We start from the raw sequence: 24,500 nt of genomic DNA, 5'->3' as shown, positions 1-24,500 counted from the left end.
TGAAATCCCCCTGAACCATATAAATCCTTACTAACTTAAGTGCATAAGGTAGGTGACACAACTCCCAACTTGTGTCTTAAGTACTCAAAAGTGCTTACCGGCAATGGTTTGGTGAAAATGTCTTCCACTTGTTCTCTTGTAGGGACATAGTCCATCTTTACTTCCCATCCTTCAACCTTCTCTCTAAGAAAATGATACTTGATGGCTATGTGCTTTGTCCTGGAATGCATCACTAGATTCTTTGATATGTTGATGGCACTTGAATTATCACACTAGATGAGAATAGGATCAGAGATGTCCACCTGTATGTCCTTGAGGGTTTTCTTCATCCAAAGCACTTGAGGTAAGCATGTAGCAACAACAATGGATTCTGCTTTAGCATTTGATAGGGAGACTGAATCCTGCTTCTTGCTATGCCACCGGTCACCTAGGAAGAATGCACCACCACTTGTGCTCTTCTGGTCAACAATACAACTTGCCCAATCAACATCAATGTATGCTTCCAAGATGAATTCCCCTTGTTTAGGGTGCCATAAACCATAATTGAGTGTTCCTTGTAGGTACCTAAAAATTCTGCTTACGACATTCACATGTGACTACTTAGGTGTAGCTTGAAATATAGCCACCATGCACACTGCCTGCACTATGTCCGGTCTAGAAGCAGTAAGATACAATAAACTTCCTATAATGGATCTATACAATGTCCAATCTACCACTAGTGATTCATCATTCTTTCTTAATTTGCTTCCAGTTACCATTGCAACATTCACTAATTTGCAGTCCTCCATTTGAAATTTCTTCAACATATCCTTTGCATACTTGGTTTGTGAGATAAAGATTCCATTATCTTGTCGTGATATCTGCAAACCAAGGATGTATGTCAATTATCCAAGCATTGACATCTCAAATTCTGACTACATTTGATCAGCAAATTCTTTGCAAAGGGTGTCCTTGTTGCCTCCAAAACTAATGTCATCTACATACACAACCACAATGATCATGTGGTTTCTATCTTTCTTGATGTATAAATTGATGTAAGCACTCCCCTTTTTGAATCCTTGCTCATTCGGGTATTGTTCTAGCTTTCAATACCACACTTTAGGAGCTTGCTTTAAACCATAAAGAGGGCTTTCTTCAACCTGCACACAAAGGTTACATCATCATGTAACAGAAACTCTTCTAGTTGCTCCATGTACACTTCTTATTCCAAATTTCCATTGAGGAAGGTAGATTTTACATCCATTTGATATACTTTATAACCCTTGTAGGCAAAAGGCTAGAAACATTCTAGTTGCTTCTAATCTAGCTACCGGTGAAAATGTTTCTTCAAAATCAATGCCCTCTACTTGAGAGTAACCTTTGCACACAAGTCTAGCTTTATGCCTAACAATTTTACCTTCTTCATTCATCTTATTTCAGTATACCCATTTGGTGCCAATGATGTTCTTGTCTTCTGGTCTAGGGATAAATTCCCAAGTCTTGTTCTTCTCAATCTGCTACAACTCTTCTTCCATGGCATCCATCCATTTCTGACTTTTGCTGGCCTCATTGAAGGTTTTAGGTTCTACTTCAGTCATGAGGTAGAAGTTGACTTGTTCATCATTTCGGGAAAGTCTTCTCCTAGTATGCACAACATCACTCTTATTACCTAAAACCTACTCTTCCAGGTAGTTCATCTACACATACCGATTAGGAGCCCTTTTGGATGCTTCTTCCAATTCATTGTCTGACTAAGATTCCGCATCTTCATCACTAGAATCATCATATTGGTTTACCTGTGATTGTCTTCCTTTGTGCATATCCTCATCAACTCTTACATGCACACTCTCAATGACTCTTCTTAGTCTTTTGTTGTAGCATTTATAGGCCTTGTTGTTAGATAAGTAACCAAGGAAAATTACTTCATCACTCCTGGAATCAAAACTACCTAAACCATCCATGTCTCTCTTGATAAAACACTTGCTTCCAAATACCTTAAAGTGCTTGATTGATGGTTTCTAGTCATACCACAACTCATAAGGTGTGATTCTATTGTTTGTCCTTAGTTGAACCCGATTCAAGGTATATGCAATAGTATGAAGTGCTTCCTTCCAATATATGTCTAACAAACTTGTCTCATTTAACATGGTTCTGGCCATCTCCTTGACTATCATGTTCATCCTTTCTACCACACCATTTTTTTGTGGTATCCTAGGGACTGAGTATTGCTTTCTAATTCCATGTCTTTCATAGTAATCTTCAAACTCATTTGATGTGAACTCTCCACCTCGGTCTGATCTTAGGCATTTCAGCTTGCACCCACTTTCCTTCTCCACCATCTTCCTAAAGATCTTGAATCTATCAAATGCTTGTGATTTATCTTGTAGGAAAGTGATCCATGTCATTCTTGAGTAGTCATTAATGAAGAGCATAAAATATGTTTCACTGGCAAGAGCTCCTATCCTAGTTGGACCACACAGATCTGTATGTACAATTTCAATTGGTTTTGAAGTGTTGTGCTCTTTTGTTTTGAAGCTCACCTTAGTCTGCTTCCCTTTCACACCTTCATCACAAAATGTGCTTATTGGTTTGATGATGGGTGGAATATTTCTCACACACCTCTTTTTGCTAACTGCAACTAAGTTATCAAAATTTATGTGGCCTTATCTTATGTGCCACAACCAACTTTCATCCACTTGTCCCAACATACATTGGGATTCAAAACATTCTTTTAGATTGTATACATTACCATCTGTCCTCTTTCCTTTGACTACTGTATGACTAGTACTCTCTTTCTTTATCTAGCAACCGGTAGACTCAAAGGTGAATTTGTAACCTTTGTCACACATCTGACTCACACTCAACAAGTTGTGCTTTAGGCCTTCCACATAATACATATCATGTGCCTTCAATTTTCCATCAATATTTAGAGTACCTTTTCCCTTTATTTTGATGGATGAGTTGTCTCTGAATCTTACTAAACCACCATTCCAATCTTCAAGCTTGATAAATTTCTTTTATCACTTGTATGTGGTTGGAACAACCACTGTCTACAACCCATATATTTTTCCTTTCAACATGTAAGGCAATCTACACTATCGGACTTGATTATGCCTTGTCCTTTTCTTTCTCAACCATACTGGTTTGGTTTCCTTCTTCTTGTCAGTTGTTATTTTGTGCTTCGGTTTAACTACCAGTTCTTGATCAGGATTTGTCCTCTTCTGCTTGATTTTTGTGTTTTTACAAAACTTTGCTATATGTCCAAACTCTTGATAGTTATAACATTTCACATTTTCATTTAAAGATGAATCTTTGAAACTATTGTAGGACACCGGTTTATTCTTCCTACATTCAAAACTCCTATGACCAAATCCATTGCATTGAAAATAGATAACATTCATATCCCAAAGTGCATTAAATGGATTTCTACTTTCATAACTCATAGTGGGCTTATTGGTTGCCTTGGTCCTGCAAATGACTGCCTCACCAGGGGTCTTCCTTTCATGTTGCTGACTTTGGTGAATCCTTCATGATCAACTCTTGCATTTCTCCTTGGATTTGCATGTCTGTACATTGAGTGTGGCCTCTAGCACATTGATTGTGCATACCGGTTGTGTGGTGATTTCTAACAGCATCTGCATATGTCTTCTTTCCAATATCCTTGCTTACCGTGAATGTCTTCTTCTCTTCACTTTCACTTGAAGAAGTGAAATATATCTCCTTACCAGATGTGTCCTTGCTATTTGAACTTTTTCCTTCTTCAAATCCTAAGCCATCGGTATCTTTAGATGGCTTATGTTTGCTCACCATCTTGTCCAAGGCTTCGGTGTTACCTTCATATTTGCTTCTCAATTTCATTTCTTCCTTACTTTTTTCAAGCTCCTTTATGAGCTTCACTATTTTTGCTTCCAGATCTTGATTCTCCTTTTCCTTCTTCATCAGATCAGAGGATGTAACTTCACATATCCTCTTGGCATCTTCCAACTAGAGTTTCAATTTAAATATAACTTGATTGGACTCATCCAGGGATTGCTTCAAGAGTCCTTGTTCATCTACTGCAACAAGCTTGAACTTCTTGAGTTCTCTTCTTGTTTTACTCATCTTCTCAAGAGTACTTATGAGCTCACCTTCTAGATCCACTTCGGCCTCAATGTCTTCTTCTTCCTCATCTTCACCAACTGGTTCATCAAGTGCCATAAAGAGATTAACTTCTCTGTCATTCTCATGGTAGTTATCTTCTGATGCACTTTCTTCATCTATGTCATCATCCTCAATAGTGTATAGGTTGTTCTACTTTTGGTGGCCTCTTCTTCCTTGTGGGTAGACATTTCTTTCTTTGTCTTTACCAACAGATCTGCTAAAGCTTCTTGACTCATCTCCATCAATTTCATTATAAGGACATTTTCAGCAAAGTGTCCAACTTTACCACAATTGAAACATTTGAGTGGTAAATTTCCTTTATACTTGTCGAATCCTCTCTTGATCTTTCTGACAAAGTTTTCTACCTCTGCATCTGAGTTTTCACTGGATCCTTTATGAGCAACCTCTTCCTTGCCCTTCTTGGTGGAGTTGAATGCTACCTCTATCCTTGAGGATTCTTCACTAGTTGTTTTCATTTCATAGGCTATTAGTGAGCCAAATAGCTCATCCATTATGAAGGTCTTCAGATCCTTGGCTTCCTCTATGGAAAAAACCTTAGTATCATACTTAGGTGTGAGAGATCTAAGTACCTTCTTGACAAGAATCTCATCTGCAATTTCTTCTCCAAGTCCTCTCATGGTGTTCACAGTTTCATCTATTCTGTGAAGGTAGTCTGCAATCTTTTCTTCATCCTTCATCTTGATACCTTCAAGTTGACCCCTTAGTGCTTGTAGATTGGCCTCTTTGACTTTTGCATCTCCTTCAAATAACCTCTACATTTTATACCAAGTCTCCTTGGTGGATGCACAATGCATGACCTTGACAAACTCATTATCAAACAACCCGCTCAAGATAACACGTTTAGACTTTGCATTATTTTCATACTCCTTCTTGGCATCTGGATCAGTGGGAGGAACACTAGGGATAGTACACTCATTCTTGATAGACATCCACACATCAAAACCAAGGGAGTAAATATAGGTCTCCATTCTTTTTCTCCATAAGGCATAGTTAGATCCATCAAACATGGGGGCTTTTGAAGAGGCATACTCATTTCTTGCCATTGTGTTCTAAGGCCAAAATGTACCCAATCTTTAATCAAATAGGAACCTAGGCTCTGATACCAATTGTTGAACACAATGTACCACTAAGAGGGGGGTGAATCAGTGGTTCCTAAATTCTTTTCTTTTTACACAACCTTGGAATATCGATTATCACCCTAAGAACTAAACAATCAAACCAGTAAGGTAAATGCAGATATCAAAAGAGGCAAACATATAAATGCAGCCCACAACACCAGATGTATGAGGAAAACCCAATATGGGAAAAAACTCGGTGAGAAATGTTGTTGGAGTCTACTACTCCAATCCAGCCTCACAATGAAACAATGGATTACAATGATTTAAGGCACCAACCCAAGGAGAACCAACCCCTACTGATTTAGGGCAACAACCCAAGGAGCACCAAATCCTACACCAAGCTCTAACTCAGTGATGTATAATGAAATACAATTTTGATACAATTATAGAACCTAGTTGCAAATGAGTTTTGCAACACCTGATCAATAGATTTCTGTTGGTTAACAACCTCCTCTTCTTCACTGGTTCTCACATTGCTGGTTATCAGATTACTCTCTCTGATCACTCACCAGTTACTCCTAGCCTCTCTTCTATCTCCCTCAGCCTCACACCACACAATATCACTCTTGGATGCCTTCTTGACCAATCACACCTCACCAGTTAGCTTAGCTGTTAGACTTACAATAGTTTACCAGAACTTACTCTGTCTCTACCGGTTAGACCCTCTCATCAGTTTGCCTGCTAACTCACTCTGCAAATTTCTTAGAATAAACACTAAAGAAGATGATCTTTCTCCTTGCTCAAGCTCTCTTCTCTCTCACTCTTTGCATCAAGCATCAACTAATTTTAGTCTTGAGCTCACACATTTATCTTCTGGGGTTCCCACCAAAGCAGCATTCAAATAGTATCGTGTTAGGTTTTGCCTTCACCAATTCAATTTGTATTGGATTTGATCCGATCTACTTTTTCAGAGAGATGATCTGCATGTCGTCGATCAACACCACACATGCCTCGCATTCCAATGTTCGCTTTCTAAATCTGGAGGTCTGCACCATGCTTTTATCCTTTTCTCTATCACACGCCTTTAATGGATCAACTATTTCCTTCAGCAAATGGGTATGAAGATTAGATCTTCTTGCAGGATAAGTTCAATCGCTTGCCAGCTTTTATTCCTCGAGCCGCAATCTTCTGGCATCCTCCATGACTTGCAGGTTCTTCATAAAATTCAACCTACTTGCTGAATTTTACGTCAATGCACACTTCATCGACCTATGTACTATCACCACCTATTTTCCAGCTATCATATTCATTGACATCCACCTCTGCTTGGTTTGCTATATCAGTTTGACATTCTTTGTTGACCAAGATTGACTACCGGTTCAAAACTCCTCACCGGTATAACCTAACTCCGCTAGTGGGCCTTCATTCCTACATACCTCTTCTCTATCAGTGGATCAACTTGGCCTTCCATCAAACATGCTGGTCCTATTACTCAGTCCATTTACCGACAAGATTGATCTTCTTTGAGTATACTGGTTTACATCCTTCAGTTCTTCTCTTGCTTGCTTACTTTGTCTTGTCGACAGGCCTACTTTACTGGTAGATGGTGCATTTCATGTCTATCGGTAACTTACCTTCAATCTGCTTACATACATATGGATTGACATCATCATGTCTTACTTCTCCTATACCGATCACCACTTCTTACTTACTGGTGACCATGCCAAACTAGTTGACATCAATGACAACTTAATGCCAATAATGACAACAAAAACATCAACCTTGACAATAAGGTCGGCTAAACTCTCAACCCTCAATTACAAAATTATAACACACGATACAAAGATCAACCACCAGAACAATATAATGATTTACATAGCATAACATGGACCTAAATCAAATTCCCAAATGCACAACTCCATCAGAAATCACTCCAAGATCAACCGCAACACGCTACACCACCAAAAATACTACATAACACAAAAATCATCACCGGTTGATAGAAACCACAAAAAAATTACACAATGATCAATGTGGATCACCAAAACAAATAGGACACGACTAGGAAACACCAGCAAGAACATTAGAATCATAGGAATAGTTGTACCAACACCACTTATTGAATCTTCATCGGTCAACGTCTGAAAGCTCAAGAACACAACCAGTCAACAACTGTCACAAAGAAAGATAACTTGTGGAGAACCAAATCACGATCCAACTAAAATGAAGATACACAAGACCATCCCAAACAATATCCCAAAGTCCCAGTAGAAGATCTGATCACATTAGAATATACCAGAGGAAATACCGAACTTTGCAAAACAATGATCACCAAAACAACACTACAAACCGGATAATAAGATATTCCCAAAATGCAATCATGAGAGAAAATCACGTGAATATGTTGACATCAATGACAACAACATATCCTAGTAGTAGAAATGATGAACAAAATCCAATAATCTCTACCTTTGGCATTGATGGCAATATATTAATGTGAAGAACAATCAATCCAAAGAAAGAGGATATCTCTAGCAAACTCCCCCTAAGATCAAGACAGATAAAGAAGTTTTTCACATGATCTCTCTCCCCCTTTGACAACAATGCCAAAGATCTCAAAACAAAAAACCAAACTCTCTCCAAAACATAGACTACTCCATCAGAGGAGCAACACCAACACACCAATCCAGATAAAAGGATAAGGCTCTGAAATTCACCGGATCGATGCAACTTAATGCATGTAGTTCTCAACAGGAGAGGTGGATACCCATAACTTGTCTCTCAAGTAGACAAATGTATCTATAGGCAAGGGTTTAGTGAAAATATCAGCTATCTATTCCTTTGTAGATACATACTCTAATTTCACCTTCTCTTCACTGACTTGCTCTCTCAAGTAATGATATTTGATTGACACATGTTTAGTCTTTGAATGTTGCACCATATTCTTTGACATGTCAATAGCACTGGAATTATCACAGTATATAACAGTAGGCTCATCATAAACAACTTTGAGATCTTTCAATATTTGCTTCATCCAAACTACCCAAGCACAATTACTAGCAGCATCAATGTACTCTGCTTCAACAATAGATAGGGACATTGATTCTTGTTTCTTACTAGCCCATGAATCCAACTTGTTACCCAAAAATAATGCTCCATCGGTAATTCTCTTCCGATCATCAACATCACTAGCCCAATCTGCATCACCTTTGATGTGAACTCTGTTGAATGTGTAAACAACAGTAGTAATAGTTTCTCTCCAGTAAATCTTCAGAACATTTCCTTCAATCAGCATAGTCCTTGCAACATCCAAAACAATTATGTTCTTACTCTCAACAACTCCATTCTATTGTGGGATTCTAAGAGCAGATATTTGTCTTCTAATCCCATGCTTCTCACAAAATGAATTGAACTCACCAGAAAAAAATTCTACACCTCTATCAGATCTCAAACACTTCACCTTCAATATAGACTCAGTCTCCACTTTTTCTTTAAATATCTTGAATTTCTCAAATGCTTCTGATTTCTCTTTCAAAAAGACAACCCACATCATCCTGAAATAATCATCAATTAGTAGCATAAAATATCTATCACCCTGCACACTTCTAACATTTGTAGGTCCAAATACGTCAGTATGAACAAGATCTAGTAGTCCATTTGATGTATATTGTTTGCTTTTGAAAGAAATCCTTGTTTGCTTACCCAATTGACATTCCTTACATACCGGATTAGCAAGCTTAACAATCTTAGGCAGATCTATAACAACATGTGTAGAACTAATCTTGATCATTGAATCAAAATTTACATGACACATTCTCCTATGCCACAACCAAGTCTCATCAATTTGAGCAATCAAACAACATTTCTCACCAGCATTCAAATGAAAAATATTACCTTCAGTCTTAGTTCCAGATGCAATCTCCATACCAGAGGCATTTAGCATCTTGTATTTACCATCCTTGAATTGTAGATCATAACTTTTATCAACCTTTTGTCCAACACTCAAAATATTATGTTTCAAACCTTCAACATACAACACATCATCAGTGTTATGCTTACCATCAAAAGAAATAGAACCTCTCCCATGGATCACACAGGCTTTGGCATCTCCAAATATAACTATTCCACCATAATACCCTTCCATACTCATAAATTTACTTTTATCACTGGTCATATGATGTGAACAACCACTGTCAATTACCCATTCATCTTTCCCTTCAACTTTAGCAACTAAAGCTTTCTCCTCAATAGTACGGCTAGTGGAATCAACAAGTATAGGTCCATCTTCCTTAATGGCAAGGAATACAACTTCATCTCCTTCTGATTCTTCATCTATAATACCTTCATTAGCAGCATAATTGTTGGTGTAAATAATTATTCATCTTGGATATTATTACACTTACTTAAGTTTACTTAGGAAATTCATTTCATAGTAGTTTGGGTATGAGACACTTGGGTGTTTGTGCCACATTGGGATAGTGTGTGTAGGAGAATTTCCACCTTTTATGGTGTTGATCTTGTTGTTACACTCCACATTCAGTGGGTGATCCACCTCATGTGGACTATTATATTATTTCTCATACCTACCCACACCTATTTCCTACCTACCCTTGTTTCTTATTGAGCCACATGTCATGTTTGTGTGCTCACATATCCATAAGCCTTGCCTATATAAGCAAACTCATCTACATTGTATGTAATTGATTTTATTGATCATTTTCTATTGATGAGAATACAATTTATTCTTGTCCTATATTGTGTCTCTATTTTGTACATTTCATTGAGCTCTTGATCTTGGCAAAATCTCACATGGTATCAAAGCCATTAGAGTGTCATTGATTCGTCTTGAAGAGGCATTATTACGACATCAAGAGGCAAATCTGAGGAGCAGCATCTTTTGGAAGCATCCTAGACCAAATCCGACCCTGCCATTGTGTCTAGAAGGCTGTTTCCATTAATTTTGGTTATAAAGTCGGCCTATTTTGGTGAGAAATTTTTTTTTGCCAATTTTACTATTATTGTACGAATTTCGAAAAAAAAAATTGCAAAAAAAAAAATTTCGTCACAAATTTTCGAAAAAAAAAAAAAAAAAAATCTTGTTTTTGGGAGGTCCGCAGACACCTCCCCCCCCCCATGACCTCTATACTCTGCAGGTTTGTCGTACCTACCGCAACTGTCGTGCCGCCACCATAGGTCTCCTCCCGCCATTGACCGAATCGCTGACTGCAGCTTCCAGCGGCCGTATCTCCTACTGCCACCCTGCTTTCCTCCAGCAACTACCCTGCGTTGCCTGTAGGTCTTTCTGCCGGCGCCCGTGCAATCCCCTGCCACCCCGACTTCCGACCTGGCCCTGTGGTTTCTTTCGACAGCACAGTCGGCAGTCCGCCTACCGGCGAAACAGACCTCCCGCCGGCCCTTTGGCAACTGCCAGCCCTCCACCCGATAGCTCACTCCCCGCCGTCGGCACCTCTCCACCCCGTCGGCACTGTTCGCTCTGGCAAACAGCTTCTGGCTACTGCCCACCATCCTCCTCCTCTCTGGCAATCTTTAAAATTGGAGAACCCACATCTGCCACATGGTAGGCGGCCATTGGCCCGCGGTCGACATCCGTATGCCAGTCATACAGTGCCACATCATCCAATCCGTACTGTACGGACACAAAATGACCAAGGAGGTGAAATTTTTTTGACGGGAAGATGAGTGTCAAATTTAAGCCCGCCATTTGCTGACGTCAGTGCCACATCAGCAGTATTTTGAAAATTTTTGTAGGCCCCTCTCATTGAGCTTTTTGATTTTGCAATTCAACTTCAAATGGCCATATCTTGCTCATTTTTGCTCCTTTTTTGGTGCAATTTTTTTTTAAATGGGCTATAATTTCGTGTACTTTCACGTGGTAGAATTATTTTCTGATTTTGATAGATAGATTTTTCAGAATTATTATTTTTTGGTGACTATACCTGTCCAATCCCCGTTTCTGCAACTTCCAGGACTCTGTTTGGGCTCATACGAACTCTTTTTCAGGTGCTATTTTTTTTAAAGTGTGTTATTTTTTGTCTACTCTTAGAATATGCTATCAGTTTGTAGCAATTGTGGGTATAAATTGTACTTTCATCATATGGTCTTATTTGGCCAATTTGACACTTATATTACATAGATCTATTTTGTTGGTCTTTTTCTTGTAGTTCTCAACCTATTGGGGCAGTTGTAAAACAAAATCATAATTCCATCTTGCCATTGTTTGCAAGTGGCTTATTGTACACGCACTACATATAAAGTGCCAAAATCATCATTTTTGGGGGGGTACTTTGATGGATGGGTCTATTCTGGCTCCAAAAAGGCAGTACGGAGGGACTAACATGGGTGTTAGTCACATGTTTTACATCGTTGATTTTGCATTTAACGATCACGATTGACTAACCTGTCACAAACACGTTGTACGAAAGGTCTATTTTAGAGCCAGAATAGTCGCGGCCTACTTTGATTGAGTGAATTTGGGGGGGTGTATCTTGTGCTTTTGTGCTCTTGTGTTCCTTCCTTTCTGCTGCTATGGGTTCTTCTAAGTTTCCTCTCTTAACTCCTCATAATTATGCTAATTGGAAAATTGATGCATGGAGTAAACTTATGGGAAAAGGACTCACTCATTACATTGATGGAACTATTGTTGCTCCCGCTGATCCTAAGGTTGATCCAGTTGGTCACTTGGATTGGCTCACTAAAAATATCATGGCAATTGGTACCTTAAGAAAGTATGTATCAAAGGATCTCATTTTTCATATTGAGAAGTGTACTCTAATCAAGGATGCTTGGCAAAAGTTTCAAGACTTGTATGGCCAAGTTGATGAGATTAGGGGATATCAAATTGATAGTGATCTCACCATGTTAGATCCCAAGAACTTTGATACTATACATGATTATATCACTAAGGCAAATGAGTTGAGAGCACAACTCAAAGATTGTGGCATTGATAAGAAGGATACTCAATTGATATTCAACTTGATAGGCAAGCTTCCACAAGAATATGCAGCATTTGTTTCTAGTTTCCAAACCCATAGGATGACAATGGGTTCAAGCTACACAATGCCTACTTTTGATGCTTTCAATGAAATGTTGATGATGGAACAAACTAAGTTGATAAGCATGGGCATTCTTAAGGCTTCTAAGTCTCAAGCATTAGTGGCAAATCAAGGGAACAAAGGAAATCAAGGAAAGGACAACTCAAACAAGAAGAAATGGCAATCAAAGCCTAAGGACAAAGCACCATCTTCTCCACAACAAGGAGATTCGTTCTCTTCCAAGAGGGATAATTCACCAAAGAAGGAGAGACCTACTTGTGCCTATTGTAAAAAGGTTGGTCATGAGGAGCATCATTGTCATTCTAAGAAGATTGATGAGCTCACACATATCCTCAAAAAGCATAAAATTGATTTGCCTAATGTCTACAAGAAGGATGATTCATCAACTTCTACTTCCTCGCATTCAAAAGGAAAAGGGCAAGCATTCATGGCTTCTACAAGTGGGAAGACTCACTTTTTTGGGACAAGAAAAGGAAAAGCTCTATGTGCTACTATCAGTCATGATTCAGAGAGATGGCTTCTAGATTTAGGGGCTTCTCATCATATGGCATCTTCGTAGTCTATGCTCTCTACATTTGAGCCTTGCACCATGCCATAGATTTTGATGGGCAATCATACATACATGGATGTGATTGGGAAAGGATCTATTGACAATGGGGATAACTCCTTCAATGATGTGTTGTGTGTACCCCACTTGACAAACAATCTCCTTTCCATCTATCAAATCACACATGACGCAACTAAGAGAGTTGTGGAGTTCACACCTGAGTCAGTTTTCATTAGAGACTTGGAGACTAGAGCTATCATTGCGACTGGGGTGGTTGATCATGCATCTCAGTTATACTCCTTTTCATATTTTGTTGATGATGATGATTTCACATTTGATGATTCTACACATGATGATCACACTTCTTGTGATGGTTCAGTTTTTGAGGAGAACTTTGGACACTTGAACATGGGGATTCTCACATGTGACCCCATTCTTGAGCCTTGTATTTCATCTCCTCATTTTGATATCACATCACCTATTACACCTGATGATGTAGATAGTGCGACAGTTTTGCCTTCATGTGATTCAGTGCAGCAGGATATTCATTGTCTTCCAGCTTCAGATTCATGGAATGATTACTTGACAGACATTAAAGGTTTGTTTGTGGAATGCTAATGGTGCAGGAGCACCTAGCTTCCTTTCATCATAGGTTTGATAGCAGGTTTGATTTTTATTAGTCTTGAGTTGGAAGGTTTGTCTAAAATGTTTTTGAGTTGCTCTAAGTTGTTTAGATGAGTTTTGCACTCATTGTGTGGTCATGTCTCCTATTTTCATCTTTTTGCTCAAAGTTGCCAGTTTGGATTTGCCTAGCAAAATGTTGGGAAAAGTGAGTTTTCAATGTGTTTTTGTTTTGAAAATTTTTTAGACATGCTTTGTGCTTGGTTTTTAGGTGTGAGTAGTGTTCTTAGGTGATTGGTAGTCTTTGAGATCAACCTTGCATCATCTAGGCATTAAAAGTTGTCATTTTAGACATGAAAATGTTAAATTTGAGTGCTCTTGGGCATGTACCTGTCCGTACAGGAGGATAACTGACTTGTAGAGGTATTTATTCTCCTGCTTTAACCATTGTAAGAGTTGATTGTTTTGAGATATCAAGCATTTGGAAGTTTGCACTAGTTTTTACCTTGTTTTGCTCTAAGTTTTATCTCCATGTGACCAGCAGTCCATACACCTATTGTACTTGGCCATACTGTTCTTACATTTTCAAGTTCTTTTATGTTTCCTGAAGCTTTTCCCTTTGGTGGCATCAGATTTCATTAAGTTTTGAGTTCTAAGCAAAAGTATTTGGTTTTGACAGTTTCACTGCCTTGTCTAGGAATTTGGCAAGGATGCTTGACCAACTTGGCTTCTTGAAGCCCTAAATGTTCATGGCTTCCCAAGAACCAGTTGGTCAACTTGTAAGATATGTAAATACAATTTTTTTATTTCAAAAATGTAGGTGCAAGAAGTTTTGTGGCCATGGAGCCCTAGGCAAGTGTGTTATTTGGCTAGGGTCTTTGAAGAGGTTTGATGCTTTGCTCTTCCATAGCAAATGCATTCATCAGGTGGACAGACCTGTCTTGATGTTCAAGATGTATGTGTAAGCAAAGACACTTTCTAAGCCATGATAAGGATGGTTGCATTGTTTTCAGTTTGTGAAAATTGTGTTAAAAAATAGTGAGTCATTGTTTTGGTGTTGGTTTCCATTCATTTGCTCACTCTCCACCATATATTGGTGTTTGTAAAAGCTTGTATCTCCTTTATTTGTTTGCAAACAAGAACAAGGAGTGGTCTTTGACCCTGCCCACGGGTTTTGAGATTGCCAAGATCAATTAATGATCCTTTAGGCAAAGTTGTAACGCCCAGCTGGCTATAACAATCAATTATGACTGATTTTTCCATTTTAATTAAGTTGTTTATGAAATCTTCCTCTTTCAAACAGCGGGTATGAAGGTCAACAAACATACAAAGATAGAGCATTGATTAAAAGTACCAAACAAATCTTTGGAAAAGAGTTTTGACAGTGGTAAATGCAGGTTAAAGTGAAAATGCAGTGAAGGGGGCAAAGTGCATTGATAACTAGTTTTGTCAGTGAATGATTCATTGGTTTGTAATTTGCCTAATGCCTTTTTGTGCAGGGCTAATGTGGTTCTCCTTTGTCTCTAATGTTAGACATGTTTACATGTTTTGAATGCAATTGGTACTCATGCAATGATGTGTTTGTGGAAAGCAAGAAAGGAAAAGCTGTCAATGTTGCACACCCCTTATGAGCATCTTTTGTAAAACCTTGTTCTCTAACCTTTGAAGGTGTAAAACTGCTTTATTTTGGCCTAATTAGTATGTGGCATGGTAGAACCAAGGTTGCATGATTCACATTGAAGGTTTCTAGCTTGCAAGTTGATTCTTGCCACCAAAACCCTTGCAAACCCTTCTTTTTGCACCCATTTTTGGGACAGTCATGGAGGAGGCCTAATGGACCCTAAGACTTAGAAAATCCTCAAGATCTTCTAAAAGGGTATCAGAATATAAGGTTCTTTTTGTCTGGAAGTCCATCATTGGAGCAGGGTGAGCACAAAACCCCAAAAAGAGGGCTAATTCCTTGTAGCCCGTTTTAGGCCTAAAATATGGTTTTTGTCAAATCGGGTACACAAAGGAAGGTTGTAAAGCATAAAACCCATCAAATTCAATTGAAACAAGTTGATCTTGCATGCATTTAACACATTTGGTGAGATAGACTCCATAACTCAGTTTGTAGCACTTGTGAAGGATTACTATGCTCCAAACCATAGAAGACCCAAGACACCCATGGGGTAGAACTTGACACAAACTTGTAATTCATCAAGAGGAGACCTTGTGCAGTCAGAGAATAGGTCAGGGATAGAGGAAATGAATTCCAATTGAGAGAGTAAGGTGTTAGACTACAAAGCCTAAAATAATGGAGTTGAAGCCTTTGAGCAACCAGGGAGTGTTTGACTTAGGGAGGTGGATCAAGGAGAGTTGCTAGGTTGCCTATAAGCTTTTTGCACTCTGATTTTGGTGACTACACCTTGAAACTAGCTAAGGACCTATCACTTGGTAAAAATACAAGCCTAATTGGGCAACCCCCTTGCCCTACCTCCCTATCATAGTGGTATCATAGCACAACTACACTTGGGAAGAAGTAGCAATTTGGCAACCATGGTGACAAATGCAGAGTTAGCCAAGAAAATGGAAGATCAGGAAGAAGAAAATAGGTTACTCAGAGTGAAGCTAGACCTCCTAGAGCAAAAATTGGGAGAAGTAGAAGTGAAGGCAGATGAAGCCAACAATAAGATAGATGGAACAGAAGACAGGGGTAAGCTATTAGCTATAGAGGATGAAATCCCTCTACCAGACCCTGTGATAGAGAATGAACCCTTTTTGAAATCCTTGAAGGCTATGAGTGGGAGAACACTAGAAGGAGTCCCACTATTCAGTGGTAAAATGGACCCAGAAGTGGTCATGGAGTGGATTGAGGGTCTTGAGAACCATTTTGAATGTGATGGTGTGACAGAAGCCCAGAAAGTGAAGGTGGCTAAGTCCAGGTTGAGAGGAGCTACCTTAACATGGTGGAAGTTCATTCAGGATGAATGTGAGAAAGAGGGCAAAAAGCCCATAGCAACTTGGAAGGGAATGTTGTCCAAGATTAGAGAGACTTACATTCCTGAGGACTATGAAATACAACTTCATAGGAAGAGGCAAAACCTTAGGCAAAAAGAGTTAGATGTCAGCAACTACACCGAGGAGTTTTAGAAGCTATGCCTTAGGTCAAAGATCTAAGAGGATGAAAATGTCAAGGTTGCTAGGTATCTCAATGGCTTGAGATGGAACATTCAGGAAAAGTTAAGTTTGTTGTGTCCTACAACAGTCTAGAAGTGCTATCAACTTGCACTCAAGGTAGAGGAAAGGAGTAGGAAGAAGCAAGAGCAGCATAACAGAGGTATAGGAAGAGGCAGAGATGGTGGAGGCCATAGAGGTAGTTTTAGGGGAAGACACATAGATCAAAGGTCCCAGGGAGAATCTAAACTTATAGAGAAAAGTGGGGATTCTCAGAGAAAGCCCAACTATAGGGGTAGGGGATCAAGCAACCCAGGAAGGGGTAGATCTAGTGGACCAGGTAGAGGGTCTTACTTCTCCAACATGAAATGCTATAACTGTCAGAAATTGGGTCATCCTGCTTATACGTGTCTAGAAAATCCTAGTTCTTCCCATGGAGGTGAAAAGAGAGTGAACTATGTTCAGGAGGAAGGAATTAGTACAAGAATTCTAGCAATGAATCTAGCACCCGAAGATGGTGAGAGTCTAATGATGAGGAGAGTATTGATGCAAGAACCTCACAAGTGTGAAGTGTCTCAGAGAAGAGCATTGTTTAGGATCAAGTGCAAAATCTTGGGCAAGGTATATAAGGTGGTTATAGATTTAGGTTCCACAGATAAAATTATCTCAGAGGAGGCAGTTAGCAAATTGAACCTACCTAGAATGAGGCACCGTGAACCCTACAAGGTAACTTGGTTAAACAAGGGGCAACATGTCCTAGTTAATGAACAAGCATGGATAGACTTCAACATAGGTGAATATAAGGATAGGATACTATGTGACATCCTTCCTATGGATGCTTGCCATTTACTATTGGGTAGACCTTGGCAATTTGACAGAAAGGCACACCATGATGGTGAAAAAAACACATATTCCTTTCAAAAGAATGGCATTGTCTACAAAATACAGTCCCTTAGTGAAGAGACAAAGAACAACAAACCACAAGCACCTAAAGTGTTATTAGTCAATGAAAAAGAGTTCATCCAAACCATGAAAGAGGGAGATGGGATTGGATATGCACTTGTAGTGAAACCTAAGGAGGAGAAAAAAGAAAAACAAGTTGAAATCCCACAAGAAGTGCAGCAAATTCTTGATAACTTTAAGGACATCATCAGTGATGGACAACCAACAACATTACCTCCTCCTAGAGCCATTAGTCATCAGATTGACTTTATACCAGGAGCTTCTTTGCAAAACAAAGCAGCCTATAAGATGTCTCCTGAACAGAACAAAAAGGTAGCAAGGAAGATTCAAGAGTTGTTGGATCAAGGATTAATAAGAAAGAGTATAAGTCCGTGTGTCGTACCTACAGTGTTAACACCTAAGAAAGGGGGAACATGGAGACTATGTACAGACTCCAGAGCCATAAACAAAATCACAATAAGGTACAGATTCCCTATTCCTAGGATAGAAGATTTGATGGATTGTTTAGGGGGTGCAAGGTATTTCACAAAAATAGACTTAAAGAGTGGTTACCATCAGATAAGAATAAAAGAGGGTGATGAGTGGAAAACTGCTTTCAAAACAAATGAGGGTCTTTATGAATGGTTGGTTATGACTTTTGGACTCTCTAATGCTCCCAGTACCTTTATGAGGTTAATGAATGAAGTATTGCAAGATTTTCTTGGTAAGTTTGTGGTAGTCTACTTAGATGACATTCTCATTTTTAGTAAGACTAAAGAGGAGCATTTGAAACACTTAGCCATTGTTTTGCAAAGATTATTTGATGAGCAGTTAACCATAAATCTTGAGAAATGTGATTTTATGAAGCAAGAGCTAGTCTATCTTGGTTTTGTTGTGTCCAGTGGAGATCTTAAGATGGATCAATCTAAAGTTGCAGCCATAAAAAGTTGGCCAACCCCACAATCAGCCAGTGCAGTTAGGAGTTTTCATGGTCTAGCCCAGTTTTACAGAAAGTTTATCAGAGGGTACAATGAAATTTGTGCACCCATGTTAGATACAATAAAGGGTGGTCATAAGGTTAAGTTTCAATGGACAGAAGCAGCCAATAAGGGATTTGAGTTACTCAAAACTAGAGTTGCTACACAGCCAGTGTTAATCCTTCCTAGTTTTGATGAGCTCTTTACTATAGAATGTGATGCCAGTCGTCTTGCAGTAGGTGTAGTCTTGAGTCAGGATAATAGACCAATTGCTTTCTTTAGTGAGAAATTGAATGATGCAAAGAAAAAGTACTCATCCTATGATTTAGAGTTATATGCATTGGTGCAGGCACTCAGGAAGTGGAGGCATTACTTGCTTCCTAAAGAGTTTGTTGTGTATACAGAAAACCAGGCAGTCAGTTTTTTGAATTCTTAGGATAAACTCAACCATAGGTAGGTGAAATGGGTAGAATACCTACAAGCATATACCTTTACTCTTAAGCACAAGAAAGGCCAATGTAACAAAGTAGCTGATGCTTTGAGTAGGAGACTGTTGACTATTCAGGAGATTCAAGTTAATAGTATTGGTATTGATTGCTTTCAAGATTTGTATCCTAATGATGATGATTTTGTTGCTGCTTATAAAGTTTGTCACGCTTTTGAGAATCATTTCCATAGTGAGTATGCTGACTATACATTGCAAAATGGTTTGTTATTCAGGGGAGGATAGTTGTGTGTTCCTAAAGGTTCCATGAGAGAAAACCTTATCCAAGAGAAACACAATGGGTGTTTGAGTGGCCATTTTGGTCTCAATAAGACCTTAGAGTTGGTTCAACGCTTCTATTACTGGCCTAAGATGCAGAGAAATGTCAGAAGGTATGTTGAGCAGTGTATGGTATGTCAAAAGGCCAAAGGTAATAGCACTAATGCTGGTTTATATCAGCCACTTCCCATTCCTTCTAGGCCATGGGAGTGCATCAGCATGGATTTTGTTGTAGTTTTACCAAAGACAAAAGTAGGGTATGACAGTATTTTTGTGGTTGTTGACAGATTTAGCAAAATGGCTCACTTTATACCTTGCAAACCTACTAATGATGCTAGTCATATTGCTTTCATTTTCTTTAAAGAAGTTGTCAGGATACATGGTTTGCCATCTAGCATTGTGTCAGATAGAGATGTTAAGTTTTTGGGTCATTTTTGGAAGACTTTGTGGAAGAAATTGGGTATTAACTTGTCTTTTGGCTCAGCTTATTGTCCACAGATAGATGGCCAAACAAAAGTGGTGATTAGAACATTGGGTAATCTACTCAGATGTCTCACTAAGGAGTATGGACAAAGCTGGGATCAACTCATTCCACAAGTAGAATTTTCCTATAATGATAGTGTAAACAGATCCACTGGTAAGAGTCAGTTTCAGATTGTTTATGGTATGCATCCAAAAGGTGTTTTTGAGTTACATGATGTGACTAACTTGCAACATGTTAGTGGGACAATAGAGGATATGGCACAGTCTCTGAAAGAGATCCATGAACAGGTTAAGCAGTCTTTGCAGGACACCACCGCAAGAGTCAAGGCAAGGGTGGATGCTTCAAAGAGGGATGTCCAATTCTCAGTTGGAGATTTTGTGATGGTGCATCTCAACAAGTCTAGATTGCAAAAGGGAGTTCCTACCAAGTTACAGATGAGAAGAATAGGGCCTTGTAGGATTTTGGCTAAGTATGGTCCTAATGCTTATAAGATTGATTTACCTGCTGATGTTTCCTTCTCTCCTATCTTTAATGTTGTAGATTTGGTACCTTTCAAGGGGCAGCCTCCAGAAGAGAGTCAGAGAGCTTCAGACATTTCACATTCCCTTTCTGATCTATCTCTCCCCTCTTCTTCTTTTCCCATTCCTGAACAGGTACTTGATTCCAGAATCATCAAGAAGACTAGACAGCATGACTACTTTGAACATTTGATCAAGTGGAAGGGTCAACCAACCTTTGAAGCCACTTGGATACCTGAAAGTGACTTCCACAAGGCTGGTATTCCTCTCTCTTTTCTGCCCAAAGGAGTCACATTACTTCTTTGTCACTAGGGGAGTATGGTGCAGGAGCACCTAGCTTCCTTTCATCACAGGTTTGATTTTTATTAGTCTTGAGTTGGAAAGTTTGTCTAAAATTTTTTTGAGTTGTTCTAAGTTGTTTAGATGAGTTTTGAACTCATTGTGTGGTCATGTCTCTTCTTTTCATCTTTTTGCTCAAAGTTGCCAGTTTGGAGTTGCCTGGCAAAATGTTGGGAAAAGTGAGTTTTCAATGTGCTTTTATTTTGAAAAGTTTTTAGACATGCTTTGTGCTTGGTTTTTAGGTGTGAGTAGTGTTCTTAGGTGACTGGTAGTCTTTGAGATCAACCTTGCATCATCTAGGCATTAAAAGTTGTCATTTTAGACATGAAAATGTCAAATTTGAGTGCTCTTGGACATGTACCTATCTGTACAGGAGAATAACTGACTTGTAGAGGTATTTATTCTCCTACTTTAACCATTGTAAGGGTTGATTGTTTTGAGATATCAAGCATTTGGAAGTTTGCACTAGTTTTTACCTTGTTTTGCTCTAAGTTTTATCTCCATGTGCCCAACAGTCCATACACCTGTTGTACTTGGCTATATTGTTCTTACATTTTCAAGTTCTTTTATGTTCCCTGAAGCTTTTCCCTTTGGTGGCATCAAATTTCATTAAGTTTTGAGTTCTAAGCAAAATTATTTGGTTTTGACAGTTTCACTGCCTTGTCTAGGAATTTGGCAAGGATGCTTGACCAACTTGGCTTCTTGAAGCCCTAAATGTTCATGGCTTCCCAAGAACCAGTTGGTCAACTTGTAAGATATGTAAATACAAGTTTTTATTTCAAAAATGTAGGTGCAAGAAGTTTTGTGGCCATGGAGCCCTACGCAAGTGTGCTATTTGGCTAGGGTCTTTGAAGAGGTTTGATGCTTTGTTCTTCCATAGCAAATGCATTCATCAGGTGGACAAACCTGTCTTGATGTTCAAGATGTATGTGTAAGAAAAGAGGCTTTCTAAGCCATGATAAGGATGGTTGCATTGTTTTCAATTTGTGAAAATTGTGTAAAAAAATAGTGAGTCATTGTTTTGGTGTTGGTTTCCATTCATTTGCTCACTCTCCACCATATATTGGTGTTTGTAAAAGCTTGTATCTCCTTTATTTGTTTGCAAACAAGAACAAGGAGTGGTCTTTGACCCTGCCCATGGGTTTTGAGATTGCCAAGATCAATTAATGATCCTTTAGGCAAAGTTGTAACGCCCAGCTGGCTGTAACAGTCAATTATGACTGATTTTTGCATTTTAATTAAGTTGTTTATGAAATCTTCCTCTTTGATTGTTGCGAGGTCTTTCGAGGTTGACATGATTGTGGATACTTATGTAAGACAGCTGGAGGAGGTCTCTTTATTTTTTGAGGAGACATGTGAGTCTTTGGGACATGTTCTACATCCATCTCCACTAGATATTGGAGTGCCTTTTTCAGTAGTGTGGCATAGTTTACCACCTTTGGAGGGGATATCTTTCAGCATCGACATGGGGACACTTGAGCAGTTTTCAGAGATTCCTTTCATCATGAGTTTTCTTCATACATCTTCCCTTCATGATTGGGGAGACTTCATGGATACACCTTTGGTTTTGTTTCTTCCTAAGGGGAGGAATGTTGTTTGACGTTCATGGAGCAGTTTCTTCATACATCGAGCTTCTATCATTGGTGCAGAATCCATATTGAGGGGGGGCTTCCTAGCTTCTCTTCTTCTCTCATATGGGGGGGACTTTTTCCTCACATGGGGTTTTTTCCTTCACAGACTTACTTCTATGAGAGTTCTTTGTATCTAGTTTTTCATCTCTCTTTTGGGGGAGGGTTTTTTCCCATTGGGTTTTTCTCTCTTTCCCCGCTTTGTGAGAGATTTCATTGCATTGGTTTGCATGCATTTGCATTTGTACATGGGTACCTAACATGGCCTTATAGCCGAGACCCATCTTGCATTGCTTAGTTGCATTGTAGACTTAAGTGCATTCCCCTAAGTTGCACTTAAGGGGGGGTGTTGGTGTAAATAATTATTCATCTTGGATATTGTTACACTTAAGTTTACTTAGGAAATTCATTTCATAGTAGTTTGGGTATGAGACACTTGGGTGTTTGTGCCACATTGGGATAGTGTGTGTAGGAGAATTTCCACCTTTTATGGTGTTGATCTTGTTGTTACACTCCACATTCAGTGGGTGATCCACCTCATGTGGACTATTATATTATTTCTCATACCTACCCACACCTATTTCCTACCTACCCTTGTTTCTTATTGAGCCACATGTCATGTTTGTGTGCTCACATATCCATAAGCCTTGCCTATATAAGAAAACTCATCTACATTGTATGTAATTGATTTTATTGATCATTTTCTATTGATGAGAATACAGTTTATTCTTGTCCTATATTGTGTCTCTATTTTGTATATTTCATTGAGCTCTCGATCTTGGCAAAATCTCACAATAATAACAATTATTATAATTCCTATACTTCCAGTTAGGATTGTAAGGCATATCATACTTCTCATGCTTCTCACATCTATCATTCCTATCATACTTATCAAACATATCATGTCTATCATACTTAACCATTGTCTTTGGGAATCTAGAAGCAAAATGTCCTATCTTATTACAAGAGAAACATTTCAAAGACAACTTTCCATCATACTTACCAACACTTTTAGGCAATCTCAAGGCAATCAATGCTTCAAGTTCATCCAGCTCTCTTTCTTGCTCTTCCATATCTTTTCTCTCTCTCATATCTAGATATTATGCATTCATCAAGATCATAATTTTGCTTACCGGATATAGATTCAGATGCTCTAAATGCAGTCTCAGACTTTCTATATGATTCTCCAAACTCTCTCAGCTCAAATGCAACAATCTTTTCAGCTTGCATATCTCTTGTCACTATAGTAACACTCTGGATCTCATCAATAGCAGCAACCTTATGTTTATAAGTAGGAGGCAAAGATATCAACACCTTAGCAACAATTTCATCTTCCTCAATGGCTCCACCGTCACATCTGATACCTAGGACAAGATCATTCACCTTGGCCATGAAAGAGTGTATTTTCCCATCATCTCCCATCTTCAATGTCTCATACTTTCCTTTTCAACTTTGCAACTTAGCAAGTTTCACTTGTTTATCACCTTCATACAGAACCTCAAGCTTCTCCCAAACCTCATGTGAAGTCTGAAGTCCCATCACATTTGTCATCTCAGAATCAGTCAGGGCACTAAGCAATGCTTCCTTCGCTCTAATATTATGTTCAACTTCCTTGATCTCATCAGGAGTAGATGGTCCATTCTGAGGAACAATATAGGTATTCTTTGTAATCTTCTAGTAATCTTCACCAAGACATTTCAAATGCACTTCCATCCAGTTCTTCCACATAGAATAATTACTTCCATCAAATCTCGGACTGTCCATCTTAAAGATAACACCTTGAGCTGCCATCCCGGATCTCCTCAAGCAGTTAAGTGTCTATTAGAGCATCTAGCTCTAATACCAAATGTTAGAAGCAACCAAGAAGGAAGACTGAGAGGGGGGGTGAATCAGTATTCACTGGAAATACAAACTTAATCACAAAGAATAGATCTGATAAACTACAGTAACAAGAGATATAAGCAAATTAATAGCATAACATACAATACCCAGATTTTGACATGGAAAACTCGGTTAAAGGAAAAACCACAGTGGGAACCTACCCATAGTAAGATGATACTCTGTCGTAGTATGTGTAAATATTACAATGGGGAATGCACATGCATTCAGGCACACTGCCTAGAGCTCACTGCTCAAAAATAATGGCCCGGAAGGATACAACCCTCAGGGAAGTCTCACTAACTTACAACAAGATTCAGATTACAATCTGGAAGAAATGAACTGAAAGAATAGCATCTCCAAATGCCTGATTACA

The sequence above is a fragment of the Cryptomeria japonica genome, chromosome 2, assembly GCF_030272615.1.
Source record: "Cryptomeria japonica chromosome 2, Sugi_1.0, whole genome shotgun sequence".
Lineage (NCBI taxonomy): Eukaryota > Viridiplantae > Streptophyta > Pinopsida > Cupressales > Cupressaceae > Cryptomeria > Cryptomeria japonica.
This window is presented reverse-complemented; position numbering follows the sequence as displayed.